The 21,025-nt window shown below is 38.5% G+C and overlaps 1 long non-coding RNA gene across 2 annotated transcripts in view; it reads right to left on the bottom strand.

Annotated features, from left to right (window-relative positions):
* LOC143690131 (uncharacterized) overlaps positions 1-21,025 on the bottom strand; it is a 176,639-nt gene that overhangs the window by 44,410 nt on the left and 111,204 nt on the right. Inside the window, exon 4 of one of the 2 annotated variants that reach the window (XR_013178998.1) lies at positions 12,716-12,896. The exons of the other annotated variant lie outside the window; for it this stretch is intronic. This is a non-coding gene — a long non-coding RNA (uncharacterized LOC143690131). Of the gene's footprint in view, positions 1-12,715; positions 12,897-21,025 lie in introns of those variants that run through there. 2 annotated transcript variants of the gene reach the window in all.

Below are 21,025 nucleotides of genomic sequence, written 5' to 3'. Positions count from 1 at the left end.
GAACCAAAAGAAACCGAGACAAACATATGATAGGACAGACCAGTTGCTGAAAGTGAAAGAGAGAGGCGATACTTAATAGAACAGGAGAAGAGAAACTGAGTCAAAATGCTTAAAGTTTATATTAGATCAATGCAGATGTTGGGGGAAACACTTCTTTCTGGTTCCTGGTTATCCCCTCTAGATTATTCCTTCTTTGGAAAGGGAGCTCAAGAGCATAATTCTTGAACTCTCCAGACCATGCACTCACTCTGCCCCCAGGAGAGTTGGAGTGATATCTGGTAAATTTGGAGTGATAACAAGTCATGCGCTGTTCAGCATTGTCCAATCCACCTGGGAACCAAGCTGTTTGAAAGGCCTGGTATTCTCTCATGCTCTTCCCTCCATTAGGAAGATCTTCCCAGGTCCACGGCTGCCACAACTACAAGAGCCATTCTATCCAATTATGGGTTTGGTCATCAGGCTTCATTGGCCCTCTCACAATGCCATATATTATAATCTCCCCCTTATGGGTAATTAAGGTGATCATTTTCCTCTGTCTCTATTCCTTTGTTTTAATCTTAATTTATGTGGAACTCTGGTAGAAAAAAATGCTATTTATTAGACTACTCAAACACTCAATTTTAACATCAATAAAGTATACATAATATCTCTCAGAACAGACATGAGCATGAAATGAGATAGTTTATTTCAAGGATTCTAAAACTATAGCAAACAACAGAATCACATGGAAGGCATGCTAAAACTCAGATTTCTAGGCACACTTCTACCCCCAGTTTCTGATTCAGCAAGTCTGGGGTGGGGTCCTAGAATTTGCTGATGGTGCTGAACCAGTAACCACACTGCAAACCTCTGAGATGATACATACAGACAGAGAGAGAATGTGCTCTTATTAACATAGCACCTGTCACATTGAATGCATTCAGTGAAACACTGCTGCTGTTTTTGTTCTGCTGTTCAAAGGAGAAAATACTCTAAGACGGTTGTTCTCAGCCAGAGGAGATTTTGCAGACACACACACCCCAAGGACATTTGGCAAAGTCTGGAGACATTTTTTTTTATTTTCACGGCTGGGCAGAGCAAGAGGGATAATGCTACTGACATCTACTTATCTACTAGGTAAAGACCAGGGAGGCTAAATAACCTACAATGCACAGCACAGTCTCCCCACAACAAAAAATTATCCCACCCTAAATGTCAAATGCAAAAACTGAGAAATTCCATTTCAAGGTCTCTCCTAAAATCTTAAAGCATCTACGCCTACCTACTTTTCACATACACAACCCCTCCTGCCATTTGCTAGAAACTTGACCCATTAAAGACCCATTAGGGTAAGGGAAACCAACCGTGGTATAGTCAGAAGGAAGCTCAGATTAAATGAGAAGAAGGAATTTCTGAAATCAAAACCATAGGTATGTGTGGGGAGAGGTTTCTTTAAGAGACGACCAGGTATCTGTAAATAAAGACTTAAAATATGCAGAAGAAATAGAGAATCATTATTTAAGTGTAAGAATATAAAACAAATTATGAGCAAGTTGCTAGCTCATTAAACTTTCATTTTTTGGTATATTTTAAAATGTTAAGATGCTAAGGAAAAATATCTTTTTCTCTCTGAAATTTTCCTGAGCTTTTTCTACACCTCTCTGTTGGCAAAAAAGCAAGGCACAATTTTAGTAGTCAGCAGTTTTAGGAATATTGACAGTTTGCTTTTTTGTTGTTGTTCATCTATTTGTGAGAATTAGATGGACCTTCTCCCAAAAGATCTTTTGTTCGATCTTTTCTTGTTCACAGAAAAATGCAATTAAAAAGAAATCCTTTTTTTTTTTTAGGATCTGGGTCCTATATCATGAGTTTTACTATTTGTTCTGTCACAACCTCTCGAACCTCAGTTTCCATGCTGGTACAGAGTACAAGATGCACAAATTACAAACTGGCAGCACATGGGCTAATCAAGTCTTCATGATTTCCTCTTTTTTTCCCCCCTCTAAGCCTTTTTTCAAACTTTGCTCTTTGGAGCACCTGCATTTGACCTCTGGCCTAGGTTTAATGAACAAAAATCTAGAAAAGTCTTTTTTGGCATGAGGCCTCTAGCCTGACTATGCTCACCCCAGGGCTGTGACCCAGAAGCCATCAGGGAATAATCTTCTGGTTGCTGTACGTCAAGCAGAACAAATTCACCAGAAGTAAGAATACACAAAAGCATGATCCAACTCTATGTTGTTTGCAAGAGACTCAGCTTGGCCATCCACCAAGAAGAACTAACAATCATAAATATGTATGCACCAAATACATGAGGCATTTATTTGGTGCCCCAAAATATGAAGAAAACACTGGCAAAACTAAAGGGAAGAATAGACCCATCCACAATAATAGTTGGAGGCTTTACTACTCCACTCTTATCAATAGATAGAACATCTAGACAGAGGATCAATAGGAAACAGAGAACTTGAATAATATGATAAATGGACTAAACCTAACAGACATGTACAGAACATCACACACCAAAACAGCAGGATATATATTCTTCTCAAGTGCTTATGGATAATTCTCCAGGATAGACCCTCTGTTGGGTCAAAAAAACAAGTCAAAAAAAAAATTTTTAACTGAAATTATATAAAGCATTTCCTCTGACCATAAATGGTATGAGGCCAGAAATTAATAATAGGCAAAGAACTGGAAAATTCACAAATATATGGAAGTTAAACAACACACTCCTAAACAATCAGTGGGTCAAAGAAGGAATTGTAAGAGAAATTAGTATGTATCTCAAGATGAATGAAAATGAGAACACAGCACATCAAAATGTATGGGAACATAAAATAATAATAATAATAATAATATATACATATATATGTATAGGAGATTCAATAAATGGTGCTGCAATAACGAATGTTCATGTGGAAAAAAAATGAAATCTGACCCCCACTGCACAGCATACCAAAAAAAATTATATAGGTTGGGTATACTTTTTCACTTTCATTTTTACTGTTATTCTTATTTTTATTTTTTGGAGTAATGAAAATGTTCAAAAATCAATTGTGATGATTAATGCACAGCTATATGATAATACTGTGAACCACTGATTGTACAATTTGGATGATTACATGGCATGTGACTATATAATTTATCTTAATAAAATTAGATTTAAAAAATATATATGGAAGGCAATGAAGGCAGTACTGACAGAGAAATTAATAGCCCTAAATGCCTACATTAAAAAGGAGAAAGAGCCAAAATCAAAGACCTAACTGAACACCTGGAGGAACTAGAAAAAAGAACAACAAACTAATCCCAATGCAAGCATAAGGAAAGAAATAACAAAAACCAGAACAGAAATAAATGAAATTGAGAATTAACAAAATAGAGAGGATTAACAAAACCAAAAGTTGGTTCTTTGAGAAGATCAATAAAATTAACAAACTCTTAGGTAGACTGACAAAGAAAAAAGAAAGATGCAAATAAATGAAATCAAAAAGGAGAGGGGGGACATTATTACTGACCACACTGAAATATAATGGATAATAAGAGGATACTATGAACAGAAAATTGAACAACTTAGATGAAATAGACAAATTCCTAGAAACCCATGAACAACCTATATTGACATTAGAAGAAAAAAGAAGACCTCAACAGACCAATTTACAAGTAGAGATTAAATCAGACACCAGAAAACATCCCGAGAAAAATCCAGGACCAGATGGCTTCATAGGAATTCCACCAATTATTCCAAGAAAAATTAATACAAATCCTGCTCAAACTCTTCCAAAAAATTGAAGAGGTAGAGAATACTACCTAACTCATTCTATGAAGCTAACATCACCCTAATACCAAAGCTATATAAAAAATCACAAGAAAAGAAAATTATATGCCAATTTCTCTATGAATATAGATGCAAAAATCCTCAACAAAATACTTGCAAATCAAATCCAACAGCACATTAAAAGAATTATACACCATGATCAAGTGGATTTGTGGATTTTACTCCAGGTAAGCAAGGTTGATTCAACACAAGAAAATCAATTAATGTAATGTACCACATTAACAAATCAGATGGGGAAAAAAACATTATCATCTTGAATGACACAAATAAAGCATTTCACAAAACCCCAGCATCCTTTCTTGAAAACACTTGGAAGAATGGGAATAGAAGGAAACTTCAACATGATAAAGGGCATATATGAAAAACCCACAGCTAGCATCATACTCAGTAGTAAAAGAAAGAAAGCTTTCCCTTTAAGAGCTAGAACAAGACAAGGATGTTCACTATCACTGTCACCACTGTGATTCAACATTGTACTGGAAGTTCTAGCTGGAGCAGTTAGGCAAGAAAAATAAATAAAAGGCATCCAAATTGGAAAGGAAAAGGAAACTTTCACTATTTGCTGATGACATGATCTTATATAAAGAAGGCCCTGAAAAATCTACAGCAAAGCTACTAGGACTAAAAAACAAATTCATCAAAGTGGTGAGGTTCAAGATCAAAACCCAAAAATCAGCAATATTTCTACACATTAGTGATAAGCAGTCTAAGAAAGAAATTAAGAAAAAAATTCAATTTACAATAGCAACTAAAAGAATCAAATACCTAGGGAAAAAATTCACCAGGGATGTAAAGAACTTCTCATGAAAACTACAAAACATCACTAAAAGAAACCAAAAATCTAAGTAAATGGAAAAACATTCCATGCTCATGGCTGGAAGACTAAACGTATTGAGATGTCAATTCTACCTTAGATGTCCATTTTAAATGTAAATCATTTACACATTCAATGCAATCCCAGTCAAACTTCCAACAACCTAATTTGCAGAAATGGGAAAGCCAGTTAACAAATTTATTTGGAAGAATAAGGGCTTCTGATGGTTAGGTTCTGGTGTCAACTTGACCAAGTGATTATGCCCAGTTGTCTGGTCAGGCCAGCACTGGCCTGACCATTGCTGCAAGGATATTTCATGGCTGAGCTGATGGACCGGAAGGCTGGTATGTTAAGTCATCAGTTGATTGCATCTGTGGCTGACTACATCTAGGATCAACTGAGGCATGTCTCGCACAACAAGACAATCCAATCAGTTGAAGGCTTTTAAGGAAGAAGAGAGACCCTTTCCCTGCTTCTTCAGCCAGTGAGCTTCTCCTGTGGAGTTCGTCCAGACTCTTTATTGGAGTTACCAGCTTCATAGCCTACCCTACAGATTTTGGACTCTTCCATTCCCATGGTTGCATGAGATACTTTTATAAATCTCATATTACAGATCTCTCCTGTTAGTTCTGTTTCTCTAAAGAACCCTGACTAATACAGCTTAGTACCAGGAGTGATTCTTGAGAAATGGAATCTGAAAAATGGGGTTTTATGATTGGATTTTTACTCTTACTACACTCAGAGGCACTAATAACTCTGTTTACAATAATCAAGATGGCACTGACAGTCTATGGGGTGAGTTGACAAAAGAGATATTCAAAATATCACCATTGGATTCTGTTAAATGTATGCTTATATGAGGCAAGGCTCTGGATGAGAATGTTTTTGACATCTTTAAGGAGTTTTGTGGAATTCAGAGGTATGATGATGTTGGCTGGTTGTTGTTAGATATACTGGATATAGTGATGAGGGAAAAGGATGAGCTGAAGGCTTCAAATTTGCACCATATGAATGATGTAAAAGTTTCCATGTGTGCTCTGAAAGAAAATCTTATTTCCTGTGGTCACACACTTAAGATCTCTGAAACCCTGACACAAAGCCTCATTGTGCAAGTAGCAGATTTACAATGTAAGCTAAAATCTCAACCTTGCAGGGTGTCTGCTGTTAAAGTAAGGGCTTTGATTGGGAAAAAAATGAGATCCTGAAATGTGAAACTGTGATATATGGCATGTTAATGATGGCAATGAGGAGATGGGATCCCTGGAATCTACTGAGTCTTTTCTAGATAGACCTGTAATGGACTGTTCTGAGAAAAGAGCTTCCTGACTGCCAACCTACCTTGAGGAAACAACTTCACAATCTCCAGTCTCCCCAGAGAAGTCTGCCATCCAACCTCAACAGATGGTTCTGCACGATATGCAGTGGCCACCTGGAAGTGGACAGGTGCAGCATTATAACCCCATTCTGGAATGTCCTTAAAGGACAGTGGTGAGGGGGATTCCTCCCACTATGTGGAACTTCTAGCAGTGCATGTGGTTGTTCATTTTGCTTGGAAAGAGAACTGGCCAGAGGTGCATTTGTATACTGACTCATGGACTGTTGCTACTGGTTTGGCTGGGTGATCAGGAACTAAGAAGGAGCATGATTGGAAAATTGGTGACAAAGAGGTCTGGGGAAGAGGTATATGGATAGACCTTTCTGAGTGGGCAAAGAATTTGAAGATATTTCTGTCCCATGTGAATACTCATCCAAGGGTGACTTCAGCAGAGGAAGGTTTTAATAATTAAGTGGATAAGATGACCCATCCTGTGGATACAAGTCATCTTCTTTCCTAGACACACTCCTGCCATTGCCCAATGGGCTCATGAACAAAGTGGACTTGGTGGTAAGATGGAGGTTATGTGGGCTCAGCAACATGGACTTCCACTCACTGAGGCCAATCTGGCTATGGCACTGCTTAGGGCCCAATCTGCCAGCAGAAGAGACCCACACTCAGCCCCTGATAGGGCCCCATTCCCCAAGGTGATTAGCCTGTTACCTGGTGGTAGGTTGATTACATTGGACCACTTCCATTGTGGAAGGTGGAGCAATTTGTTCTGACTGAATAGATACATATTCTAGATATGAGTTTGCATTCCCTGAACCCAATGCTTCTGCAAAATCTACCCTCCATGGGCATATGGAATGCCTTATATGTCATGGTGTTCCACACAGCATTGCTTCTCATCAAGGAAGGCACTTCACAGTAAATGAAGTGCAAGAATGGGCACATGCTCATGGGATTCTCTGGTCTTACCATGTTCTCCATCATCCAGAGGCAGCATGGTTGACAGAATGATGGAATGACCTTTTGAAGACCCAATTATGGTGAAAAATAGTTGGCAATACTTGCACGGATAGGGCAGTGTTCTCCAGGAGGTTGTGTATGCTCTGAATCAGCACCCGCTGTATGGTGCTTTTCTCCCATAGCCAGTATCCATGGGTCCAGGAATCAAGGGGTGGAAATGGGAGTGGCACCACTCAACTATCACCCCTAATGACCCACTAGGAAATTTTTTGCTTCCTGTCCCTGAAACCTTAAGCTCTGTTGATCTAAAGGTCTTAGTTCTGACATGAGGAGTGCTCCTTCCAGGAAATACAATTATTCCATTGAACTGGAAGTTAAAACTGCCACCTGGCCACTTTGGGTTTCTCATGCCACTGAGTCAACAGGCAAAAAAGGGGATTATTGTTCTGTCTGGAGTGATTGATCCTTACTATCAAGGGGAAATAGGACTGCAACTACACAATGGAGGTAAAGAAGAGTTTTCCTGGAATACAGGAGATCTTCTAGGGTGACTCTTAATATTACCATGCCCTATGATTAAAATCAATTTAAAACTGCAACAACCCAATCCAGGCAGGACTATCAATGGCTCAGAAACTTCAGGAATGAAGGTTTTGGTTATCCCACCTGGCAAAGAACAATGGCCAGCTGAAGGGCTTGCTAAGGTAAAGGGAACATGGAATGGGTAGTAGAAGAAGGTAGCAACAAATATGAACTACAACCATGTGACCAGTTACATAAATGAGGACTATATGAATTATATGAATATTTCCTTTCTATTTTGTTATGAGTATGTTTGCATTTGTACATAGGTAAATATCTTATGTTCCTTTTATCATATGACAAAAGTTGTATTGTTTATGTTATAGTATTTAAATCATAGGATATGAAGTTTAAGAGTGAATGCTACCATTCACTAAGGATTTGCACCCTATTCTAGAGAGGTGTAGTATACTTCGGTTGTATGCAGAACAGTTGAATATTGTTAGGTGAAACACATGTCTGTTAATGTGTTCTATTTGGAAATTAAATCTGTTTTAAGGTGATTTGTATAGCTGCCAAGTTGATAAGGGGTGGTGATGGTTAGGTTCTGGAGTTAACTTGGCCAAATGATTATGCACAGTTGTCTGGTCAGGCAAGCACTGGCCTGACTGTGGCTGCAAGGATATTTCATGGCTTCCGGCTGATAAACTGGAAGGCTGATGTATTAAATCATTAGTCAGTTAATTGCATCTATGGTGAATTAAATCTAAGATCAACTAAGGTCTGTCTCCCACAATGAGATAATCCAATCAGTTGAGGCCTTTTAAGGGAAAAGAGAGACTCTTTCCCTTCTCCAGCCAGTAAGCCTCTCCTGTGGACCTCAACCAGACCCTTCATTGGAGCCACCAGCTTCACAGCCTGCCCTGCAGAGTTCGGACTCTTCCATTCCCACAGTTGCATGAGACAACTTTATAAATCTCATATTTACCAATCTTTCCTGGTGGTTCTGTTTCTTTAGAGGACCCTGACTAACACAGGGCCCCAAATAGCAAAAAACATCTCAAAAAAGAATGAAGTTGGAAGACTCCTGTTTCCTGACTTTGAAGCTTATTACAAGGTGATGGTAGTCAAAGAAGCATGGTATTGACACAAGGATAAATAATAGACAATTAGAATAAAATTAAGAATTCAGGTATAAACCCTGACATCTATGGTCAATTGATTTTTGACAAGGCTGCCACGCCCACTCAATTGGAAATGAACAGTATCTTCCACAAATGGTTTTGAGAGAACTGGATATCCATATGCAAAAGATTGTAGGAGGACCCTATCTCATACCACTTACAAAAATTAACTCAAAATGAATAAAAGGCCTGAATATAACAACCAGAACTGTGAAACTCCTAGAAAAAAATGAAGGGACGCGTCTTCAGGATCTTAGGTTAGGCAATGGTTTCTCAGACTTTACACCCAAAGCACAAGCAACAAAAGTAAAAAATAGATAAACAGGACTTCATACAACTTAAAAACATTTATTCCTCAAAGAACTTTATCATGAAAGTAAAAATACAGCCTACTCAATGGGAGAAAATATTTGGAAACCACATATCCAATAGAGGTTTAATATCCAGAATATATAAAGAGGTCCTACAACTCAACAATAAAAAGACAAACAACTCAATTTAAAAATGGGCAGAAGACTTGAATAGATATTTCTCCAAAGAGGATGTACAAATGGATGAAAAGCACAAGAGAAGAGGCTCAACATCGTTAGATATTAGGGAAATGCACATCAAAACCACAATGAGGTCCTATTTCACACTCATTAAAATGGCTACTATAAAAAAAATTACACGTGTTGGAGAGGATATGGAGAAATAGAAACACTCATTCATTGCTGCTGGGAAGGTAAAATGGTGCAGTTTCTGTGGAAGACAGTTTGACCATTCCTCAGAAAGCTAAGTATATAATTACCATATGACTCAGCTTTCACTGTAGTTGGCATATATCCAAAAGAATTGAAAGCAGGGACTTGAATAGATATTTGCACATTGATGTTCATAGCAGCATTACCCACACTTGCCAAAAGATAGAGGCAACCCAAGTATCCATCAACTGATGAATAGATAAATATAATATTAATCAATGGAATATTATTCAGCTGTTAAAAAGAATGAGGTCCTTATACATGTGACAACATGGGTGAACGTTGAAGACATTAAACTGAGTGACATAGGCCAGATAAAAAAGGTCAAATATTGTATGGTCTCACTGATATGAAATCATTAGAATAAGCAAACTCAGAGTGTTAGAATCTGGAATATAGGTTACCAGGGACTGGGTTGGAGGTGGGGAATTGGGAGTTTATACTTAATTTGTACAAAATTTCTATTTAGGTTGATTATAAAGTTTGGAAATGGATGGTGGTGATGATAATACAATATTGTGAGTGTAATTAACAGCACTGAATTATATATATGAATGTGGTTAAAAGGGGAATTTCTAGGTCATATACAATTTAAAAATAAAACATAGGATTGTACAACACAGTGAACCCAACTGTAAACACTGGACTATGGTTAATTGTATAATGTTAATGTTCTTTCATAAAATTTAAACCAAGGTTCCCCACTAATGCAAAGTGTTAACAATAGGGAGTTACATGGGAATACTGCATTTTTTACATGATTTTTCTGTAAACCTACAACTTCTCTAATTTTTTAAACAAGTAAGAAATATGAGGTATAAAATATATTATAGGGAAGTAAAAATGCAATAAAATAATGTCAGAATGGAAACAGCTGAGAGGTAATCAGAGAATGGGAAGAATACATTGTGGAGAACTCCCACAGGAAGGAAGAAAGAACAAAGAAATAGAAAATAGAAGTTAGAAGCTAGGAAAATAAAGGCTAGAAGTAGAAATGCCAATATTCAGATAATAGGAATCCTGGAAAAAGGAAAATATATCAATGAAGAGGATCTCTCTCAGTTTTCATGTGTTTGAAATTTTCAAAGATAAAGATTTTTGAAGATAATTAGAAACCTTGAGTAATAATGGAAATATTCCATGGAGTGCCAAAGGGGAGAGACACACACAAAAAACACAAACTTAGTGAAATTTAAGAATATTAAAAAAAAAAAGAAAGAAAAATCTAAATCTTACAGAGAGAAAGAGCAACCAATATAACATGGAACAAGAAAGGTTGATACCTAATTTTTCAACAGTATCACTGATCATCGGAGGCAAGAAGATAGAGCAATATTTTCAAAATACCCTCAATATACCATTATCAAATAAGGGTTTTCTCCATATGTAAGAATGGTTTAATAGTAGAAAATCTATTAATGTAATGTACAATCCTAATGAATTAAAAGACAGATACCACATGTCCATCTTAATAAGCACAGAAAATTTTTATAAAATTCAACATTGACCTATGATTTTTTTTAAAAAAAAAGCTTTTAATTTGTAATAAAAGGCAATGTCTTCAATCTGATTAACAGACTAAACCTTAGAGCAATTATTATCCTAAATAAGAAATGTTAGTGGATTAGTAAGATTACTCCTTAGATCTTCTTTGGCCCTGATAGGCATATTTTGGAGCATGGGTCTCTTTGAGGAAAGCAGGTGTGAGAGAACCCCAGGTGGGGAGCTTCATGCCTGTGGGAGACAAGATGAGAGAATGGAACAAAGGGAATCCATAAGTAGCAAATAAACAGGGACATAGAGCAGGAACTGGTAAGGGGTTTACTTCAGAATGTCCCCTAAGGTGATCCTGGTCCCTTTCCCCACCCATCCTTTTTCAAAAGTGAATTCCACATCATTTACATCATGTTGGATCCTGACTTTCCTCACATTCATTGCCTGGAGTGATGACAAGAGGCTCCGGGGAAGGGGAAGGAGACTCACACCTGGAGAGTCTCCACAGAGAAGGCCTAGGACCTGAGCAGGGGGCCCCACCTGGGAATTGGGAGGCTTGAGGGACTGGGCATGTACATCATTGAGCAGTAACTTTGGGGCTGAAACCTCAGGGCCTGGGAAGACCTACAAGTGGCAAGCTTGCTTTCATCTTTTGGGTTTTCCTTAGCGTATTTAGCTCCAGAAACCTAACTGCATAATTTCGGATTATAGGAAGAAAATGATTCCTTCTATTTGCCATGGTCCTTTGGGCCCCAACCTTGTAAAGAGACAACTCTTTCCCCCCATGTAGCAGCTGCGGCAGTATGTGTTCCAAAGCTGTTAAGCATGCAGTATAAAGTAGATGCTAGAGCTGAAACATGCAGTCCCGAGGGGCTTATAACCTACATTGAATTGTGAATTGATGTACCAAAAAATATCATGGCGGAGGGCACTTAAACCTCTGAAGAATAGGGTCTACTGAGCTATTTCCTTTGTTCATTTTCTTCTCATAATCATGAGACATTCAGGTGTGCCTAAAATACAGAAAACCCAGCACTCCCCATCTATGTTCTTAAATACCGTATTTATTTTATAAGAAAAAAATTTCCATTATTGGCCCAGTGTGTATTAAGATAAAAAAATAGAGAACATAAAAAGTACTTCAGGGTGTCTCTGAAGAGACAGCTAGATATGGCATTACCTAGCATTGGGGTTTTCCAAATTATAGTTAAGCTGCATTATATTGTACAGACTATTATTTTTTGTACGAAAATTCTAATTGTGCAAAGGAGAACAGACTGAGTAGGGATTTGGCAATATTACAACTGGATGAGTTGTTATTTCATCTATTTGAAACCAAAAAAAAAAAAAAACAAGTTTTTACAAAAGAAAATAACCTTGAATATTATTGATGTACCCTCTTCTCTTGGGTTTCTTGTCAAGTTGCATAACTTCTAGGAGCTCAGCAGTTTATATGAGACCAAACTATAGCAAATCTTAAGATGTGACATGATAATTGCAGTTACAAGATTCTTTAGGTGGACCAAGTCTTCTCAAGAAGGCCAGGAGAGGGGGTGACATGTAAAGTGGTGTTAAAGAACTAGTGAGCTTTCACCAATAGACCAGATGGGGAAGAACATTGCAGGAAGAGGGACACCCATGCACAGAGGAACACAGCACAAAAAGTACAGTGGTTCAGGGACCAACATACCATGCAGTGTGAGGGGCACATGGAGTGTTCTTCTGAATAATGAAGAATGGAGATGGAGAAGTAAAAGTCAGGGCAGTCATAAGAAGCCTTCAATGCCACTTTTATCATCCAGAAACACCTGCTGCAAGTAAAGAAAGACCCAATTCCAACTGGCTTAAGCCACAAAAGCAGAATTTATTGCCTCACAAAATTGAAAGATCCAGATATAGGCTCCAGGCCCAGCTGGATTTAGGGTTCAAATGGTGTCATTAGGGCTCGGGTTCTCCCAGCCATCTTCTGGGTTAGCTTCATCCTCAGACTCCACATGGATTTCTCCAGAATCAATTCCAGCATCACACCCTGGGCCTGGAGAAGAGTGAAATGAGGGAGACACTTGTCACCTCAGGCACAAAATTTAAAGGGTCACCCAAAATTTCTGTAACTGAGATAAATAATACTTGAATACATTATTTTTTAAAAAAACAAAAATTCATACGAGTAAGTCTATGATCAATAAGATATCAAAATTCTAAATACAGACAGGATCATATCATTGATTTTTCCTTTTACCTCCAATCTCAATATGGCTCCAATTTACAAGAAAAGTAGTATTAATGCTACTGATGCTAGATGTGTGAATGGATGTGGGGGTGGGGAAGATATACCATAGTCAGAAGTTTGGACTTTCTCTTTAGGCGATGGATCACCATGGAAGAGTTTTAATTACGTAAATATCACCATTAGATTCATATTTTAGAAACATAATTGTTGCAGCAAGAGAACAATATATGATAGCAGGAAAGATGTGACAGAGGATTGGAGGGAGAAATTCAAGAAGAGTTAGGAGAGTATTTGCCCAAGTAAGACATGGTAAACGCAGATATAAGGCATTGTCAGTTGGAGATGGAGAGGGGGTACAAAACTGAGAGGCATTTAGGAATGGCAAGAGCAGAACATGGAAGAATAGGAAATAAGAGACGTGTAGTAGATAGGGATAGTGCTCTAGTTTTCAGCTTTAGAAGGTGGCTGGATGCTGTCATAGATAACCAAGGTTAAGAATTCAGGATGCTGGCAGTTATTGGCCCAAGAGAGGTGAGGCTGGGAAAGAGATGCAGTTTTAGACATGCTGATTTTGAGGTGACCGTGTTCAGTAGATAATAGGATCTGGATCCTAGTAGAGAGGGCTGGACAGGAGACATGGCTTTGGAAGATATTAGCATATATGTGTAATAGCTGAAGTCCTGGGAATGTCCTAGTCTATCCAGAGGGTTGTGTATAGTGGGAGGAGGCAAGAAGATTGTTTTCGTTTCTCAGCTGCTAAAACAAATACTATAAATGGGGTTGGTTTAAACAATGGTAATTTTTTGGCTCAAGATTCTGCAGCTGGAAAGTTAGAAGTCCAGAATCAAAGCACCAGCAAGGTGTTGCTTTCTTCCCAAAGACTGCAGTGTTCTGGGGCTGGCTGAGGGTGACCCGTGGCCCTTGGCTTTTCTGTCACATGGCAATGCACATGGTGGTATCTTCCCCTTTCTCTTCCACATTCCATTGCCTTCTGGCTTCTTCCCACTCCCTGTGGCTTCTCCTTCTGTGTTCAATTGTCTTTGCTTATAAGGACTTCAGCCATATTAGATGAAGGCCTACCCTTGTTCAGATTAACATCTTCAAAGATTCTACTTGCAAATAGGTTCACACCCACAGGACCAGGGGTGGGGACCTGAATGTGCCTTTTGTGGGGGATGTGATTCAATCCTCCAATGAACTGATATTAGATCTCTCCAGTATGATTTGAAAAAGTAACCCTGACCCCAAAATACCTTCCCTATTTATCTTGCAATAATTCCTAGAATTCCAATCCTAGGAATTAAGGATTAAGTTGCTAAATGCATTTTGATACAATATAGATGCAACTTACACAGTTTAAGGCTTTATTAAGTGTGCAAGTTAAAGTAGTTAGCATAACCACTGGAAAGACAGATCTAGAGTATATAAATTCCAAAAAGAAAAGAGGAGGAAATGGAAGGAGAAAACAGACTCAATCTGTTGGTCTGTGACCACCTTTAAAAATCTGGGCTTACTCGTCTCTTATGCTCCTTTTATCCAGGCTGTGGACAGATGAGTACAAAAATATGGATACAAAATAAATAAATAATAGGGGGGTAAGGGGTAAATAAATTGGGTAGATTGAAATACTAGTGGTCAATGAGAGCAAGGGGTAAGGAGTATGGGCTGCATGAGTTTTTTCTTTTTTCTCATTTCTTTTTCTGGAGTGATGCAGGTATTCTAAAAATGATCATGGTGATGAATATTCAACTACATGATGATATTGTGAGCCATTGATTATGCACCATGTATGGACTGTATGTGTATAAAAATTTATACATAAAAATATATAGGACTTCCGGAGAAGATGGCGGCTTAGTAAGACGCGCGGGTCTTAGTTCCTCTTCCAGAAAAGCAACTAAAGAAACAGAAACAATACGAAACAGCTCCCGGAGTCACGACAGAGACCAAAAAGACAGCGTACCCCATTCTGGAACAGCTGAATGGGCAGGGAGAATCTGCTGCGGTGAGATACCCGAGGGGCGCGCGTTTTCCCGGCCGGGGCGGCTGGCAACTGGGGTCCCCTCCACGCACGTGGCTCCCCGGTCTGACTGGGAACGTTGGATAGCGGGGCCCTCCCGTCACACTTGGCGTTTCAGGCCAGCTGGGCAATTAGGACCAGCACTCTCCCAAGCCGCGGCGGCCAGCGACCCCCGCCTCCACGCGGGGTTTCCCGGGCCGACTGCCGTGCAGACAGACGAGCGCCACGAGCGCCACCTACTGGGCAGGAAAAGAAAAACAGAGCCCAGAGATTTCACAGAAAAAGCTTTCAACCAGCTGGGTCCCACACCCAGGGAAATCTGATCAAATGCCCAGACACCAGCAGAAAATAATGGAGGACGCTCGGAAAATTGAAGATATGGCCCAGTCAAAGGAACAAACCAATAGTTCAAATGAGATACAGGAGCTGAGACAACTAATGCTGAATATACGAACAGAAATGGAAAAACTCTTCAAAAACCAAATCAATAAATTGAGGGAGGACATGAAGAAGACATGGGCTGAACAAAAAGAAGAAATAGAAAATCTGAAAAAACAAATCACAGAACTTATGGGAGTGAAGGACAAAGAAGAAAAAATGGAAAAAACAATGGATACCTACAATGGTAGATCTAAAGAGACAGAAGCTACAATTAGTGAACTGGAGGATGGAACATCTGAATTCCAAAAAGAAACAGAAACTATAGGGAAAAGAATGGAAAAACTTGAGCAGGGGATCAGGGAACTGAATGACAATATGAAGCGCACAAATATACGTGTTGTGGGTGTCCCAGAAGGAGAAGAGAAGGGAAAAGGAGGAGAAAAACTAATGGAAGAAATTATCACTGAAAATTTCCCAACTCTTATGAAAGACCTAAATTTGCAGATCCAAGAAGTGCAGCGCACCCCAAAGAGAATAGACCCAAATAGGCGTTCTCCAAGACACTTACTAGTTAGAATGTCAGAGGTCAAAGAGAAAGAGAGGATCTTGAAAGCAGCAAGAGAAAAACAATCTGTCACATACAAGGGAAACCCAATAAGACTATGTGTAGATTTCTCAGCAGAAACCATGGAAGCTAGAAGACAGTGGTATGATATATTTAAATCACTAAAAGAGAAAAACTGCCAACCAAGACTCCTATATCCAGCAAAATTGTCCTTCAAAAATGAAGGAGAAATTAAAACATTTATAGACAAAAGGTCACTGAGAGAATTTGTGACCAAGAGACCAGCTCTGCAAGAAATGCTAAAGGGAGCACTAGAGTCAGATACGAAAAGACAGAAGAGAGAGGTATGGAGTAAAGTGTAGAAAGAAGGAAAGTCAGATATGATATATATAATACAAAAGCCAAAATGGTAGAAGAGAATATTATCCAAACAGTAATAATACTAAAAGTTAATGGACTGAATTTCCGAATCAAAAGACATAGAATGGCAGAATGGATTACGACCCAGCAATACCACTGCTAGGTATCTACTCAAAGGACTTAAGGGCAAAGACACAGACGGACATTTGCACACCAGTGTTTATAGCAGCATTATCTACAATTGCAAAGAGATGGAAACAGCCAAAATGTTCATCAACAGACGAGTGGCTAAACAAACTGTGGCGTATACCTACGATGGAATATTATGCAGCTTTAAGACAGACTAAACTTATGAAGCATGTAATAACATGGATGGACCTAGAGAACATTATGCTGAGTGAGTCTAGCCCAAAACTAAAGGACAAATACTGTAAGGTCCCACTGATGTGAACCGACATTCGAGAATCAGCTTGGAATATATCATTGGTAACAGAGACCAGCAGGAGTTAGAAACAGGGTAAGATAATGGGTAATTGGAGCTGAAGGGATACAGACTGTGCAACAGGACTAGATACAAAAACTCAAAAATGGACAGCACAATAATACCTAAGTGTAATGTAACTAGGTTGGAACACTGAATGAAGCTGCACCTGAAATATGGTTTTTTGTTTGTTTGTTTGTGTGTTTGTATCTTTTGTTTTCGTTCTTTTTCCTTTATATATATATATATATATATATATATATTATTAGTATTATTATTTTAATTCTCTTCTCTATATTAACATTCTATATCTTTTTCTGCTGTTTTGCTAGTTCTTTTCCTAAATCGATGCAAATGTACTAAGAAATGATGATCATACATCTATGTGATGATACTAAGAATTACTGAGTGCATTTGTAGAATGGAATGATTTCTAAATGTTGTGTTAATTTCTTTTCTTTTTTTGATTAATAAAAAAATTAAAATATATATATATATATATATTTTTTTTTTAATCTAGGTTTATAATTAATTTCTCACATTGGGCCTGAAGGGATTACAGGATATGGAAATTTCCCTGATAAACCTTTTGGACACTCCAAAGCTGGTTGAAGTGGAGAGTCAAGATCAATAGAAACAAGTATTAACTGAAAGAAAGGCGGCACTTGGAGTCTGGGCCCACTGTAGGTTTTGTCCTCTTTTTTCTCTCTCTTCATCTCAGGAGGCTGTTGGCTGGTGCCAACTATAGTGGAAATTTAAAAAGTCATCACCTAACTCCCACCATGGGTGCAAAAAGAAAGGAGACTCACTCTTCTCCCTGCCTTTGAACAAAGAGTCTGCTAAATAACAAACTCTCTGAAATGTTTGAAAACATTCCATCAGGAAATGCATGACTCAATAACAGTTGGCAGCATAACTTTTTTAAAGCCCAGTAAGATTACAAGGAGAAAGATTACTTTCATTTATAGTTAAGGCTGGAATCATTATTTTTTATAGTGTGAAGGCTGATTTTTTAAATCTATTGTTATTCTAAAACTTTAGCCTGTTTTTAATTAAGACACCCCGTCAGTTGAAAAATGTGGCAAATTTGCATAGAAATAACTATGGCAAACCAAAATCTTAATTTTAAGCCATTTTAATCACTTTCCTAGACATGCTGGTTATTACTTCTGGTTGACATCATTGAAGTGCTTTCCAGCAGCAGCTAAATATATTCATATCAATTGAAGTTTTCCCTCGTGCAGAAAGATGAGATGCCCCGGATAAATCTGGGACTGGGCAAATCACGTTTTTCATCAGTGCCTATTAATAATTAGCAGAAATTCATTACTTTGTGTTTGTTTGAGCCTGAACAATATCAGATTATAATTACTGGTAGCTTAGGGCAAGGTAAATATTTGATGTGATGCTGGTAAATCAGCTTTCAGTGATAGAAGGAGTTAGCTGATCGTGTATTTCTTCAGCCTTTAATAAGATCATAAGTATTGACAACAAAGGTGAGGCTGAACATTCCCTGCCACTGTTGAGACTCCATGCTGCCAACAAATAACAGGAAAGAGAGTGTCCTTACAACACCAAGCTAATGAACCCCTCGGGGACTAGTGCTGACTACTTAGGTTAAAAACAGGAAATTGCTTTTAGCAAATTCAATATAGGAAAAAGGGCTTCCATGGCTTTATTGCCAAATTCCTATAACCAGTTACAGGACTATGCTTTCACCTAGTTTTTATTTAAATCATTTTATCTTACTTTCTTTACTTTATTTTAAGTTTGAGAGCCTGAAAACAGAGGGAAATATGGGCTTTATTGAGTGGTTTACTAGATTTTTTTTAAGTCTTAAAATTAAGCAATATTCTTTTTGAAATAACAGATCACATAACTTTCACATCAATCTTCCCAATAAAAGTGCATAAGACTTTGTAATTCTTAAAATATGAATACCTACACAAATCTCATTTGAATTCAGCAAAGTAGACAGAGCCAGTGGTGTTTTCCCCATTTTAAGAATGAGAAAACACAGAGAAGCTAAGGTACCAACACAAGATCACAATTTTAGTCAGCAGTGGAGTCAGGTTAAGAACCCAAATTATCTCATTGCTAGTTTGGGATTCTTCCCATAATACCACATTGACCTCTGAGTCAGTATTAAGGCCAGTGATAGGTACAGAACCAGAGGTGGCTGCATCTGCAGAGGCAAGGAACAGAGCCAGCACATTGTACAACCTCGGGGGCACTATGTGAATAGCTTCCACTGAATACCATGTACATACCTACCTAATTTTATCAGGGGAAGCCAGAGGGAAACACCAGTTTGGGAAGCAGGCTTGGTGGGTGACAGTGCGAGCCCTTTGAGCAAAAGAGATTATAGTTCTATCTTCTCTGTATGCCACAACCTAGCACAGTACCATGTGGCAGAGGCTGGATAAATTACTGTTGTATTCAAGTGCCCAGATGAGAGGGACAAACACGAAAGAGACAGAGGAAATAAGTAGAGCTGACCGACGCATCCTCAAACTGACACCAAATATTTCCTAAAATGAAGGCCCAATCAAACCTCTCCCCTGCTCAGAAATCATCAGGGGTCCATGTTCACTATTGGTGTGGCATACAACCTCTCGTCTATAACCGGATTCTCCTCCCTTCCCTAGGATCCAGCCAGAATGGATTATTGCTATTTCCTGAATATGCCCTCAGGACTCTTGCTTCTCTAGAAGTGACTCAATCAGCCCCTCATGATGGTCTCTCTGCCACTGACAGAACTGCCACCCATCTGCTCAGACTCATCTCAAAGGGTCCCACTGCCCTTGAAGACTTGTCTAATTCCCCTTACCAAATAAGATAGCATTCTCCCTTGAACACCCATGCCGTTTTGGCTGAAACTTTCTTGGAACTATCCCCTTACTCTGACTAGTAATAATTGAGTTGAATAGGTTGAACTAGATGAAATTTCCTATATTCATATGTTTCAACCTGAAAGTATCACTTATCCCATGTTTGAGAGCTTCTGGGGGACTGAAAGTAGGCACCCCTCTTGGTCAGTGTCCTTCACAGTGCCTGACCTGAAAAAGTTTTCAGTCAACAAAAAAAGTTACTGGCTGTTCCCTAAAGTCTTCAGTTCTGTTTTCCTTTGTTTTTTACATGCATTCAATCTGTAAGTCATTTCAGACCTTTCTGTCCTCCAAATATCGTTTTCTCTCTCTCATCATTAAATCCATTCTAGAAATCCTGTCACCTCCACAATAGTTTCTGAACTAAATCTGAAGAAATGATTATCATAACTAACCATAGCCTGTAGGAATAAATATGAACCTCTCATTCAGTTGTTCATCTTTCCAGCTAATATTTATTGAGAATCCACACTTTCCAACACTTGGAGTCACCAGATAGGAATATTCAGTCACTGTCTTCCAATCACAACCCATTGGGGAAGACAAGCAAGTAAGTCAATGATTGCCATAGAATGTGGTAGATGATATGAAAGAGGTGCATGGGTTCCTACTGCACAAAGAGGATGGGCTGCAGATTCATCCCATAAGTGGGATGAGGAGGTGGAGATTGTTGAAGCTAAAGATGATATCCCAAAGAACGTGGCAAACTGGAGTCTTGAGGGATGAGTTTATGGGTGAAAAGAATAGGAAGTGGGTGGCCACTTATTTATGTCCACTGGCATTGTCCACATCAACTTTGGAATTTGTCTTTTGGAAATACCTCTGGAACATCAAGAGACTTAATACATAGCATAGTGACTAAGTGAGCCCCAGAGTGTCTGGGTTCAGTCTTAACTCTGCCCATTACTAGGGGAGTAACCTGAACAAATTATTCAACACCTTCATGTCTCAGTTTCCCCATCTAAGGAAAGGGGAATAGCACGAGTAACCCTCCAAAGTTGTCATACTTTGATTAGATTAGAGGAGTTACCACTTATAATGCGCTAAAACAGTGTCTGACATATAAGCATATGTTAAATACAAATAAAGCCAGCCTATACACCCCAAGAGACAGTTGACATGATGAATTTATGACTTTGCCCAGATTAAAGCGAACAAACAGAATATTAATACTACATTCTGGAAAAATTTTCTAATAGATCTTCTATACTGCAGATGTTAATGATGTTAGTCCATCAT

Source organism: Tamandua tetradactyla, chromosome 7 (genome assembly GCF_023851605.1).
Source record: "Tamandua tetradactyla isolate mTamTet1 chromosome 7, mTamTet1.pri, whole genome shotgun sequence".
In the NCBI taxonomy this organism is placed as follows: Eukaryota; Metazoa; Chordata; class Mammalia; order Pilosa; family Myrmecophagidae; genus Tamandua; species Tamandua tetradactyla.
Note: the sequence above shows the minus strand (reverse complement) of the source record. Positions and strands in the feature narration are given on the sequence as shown.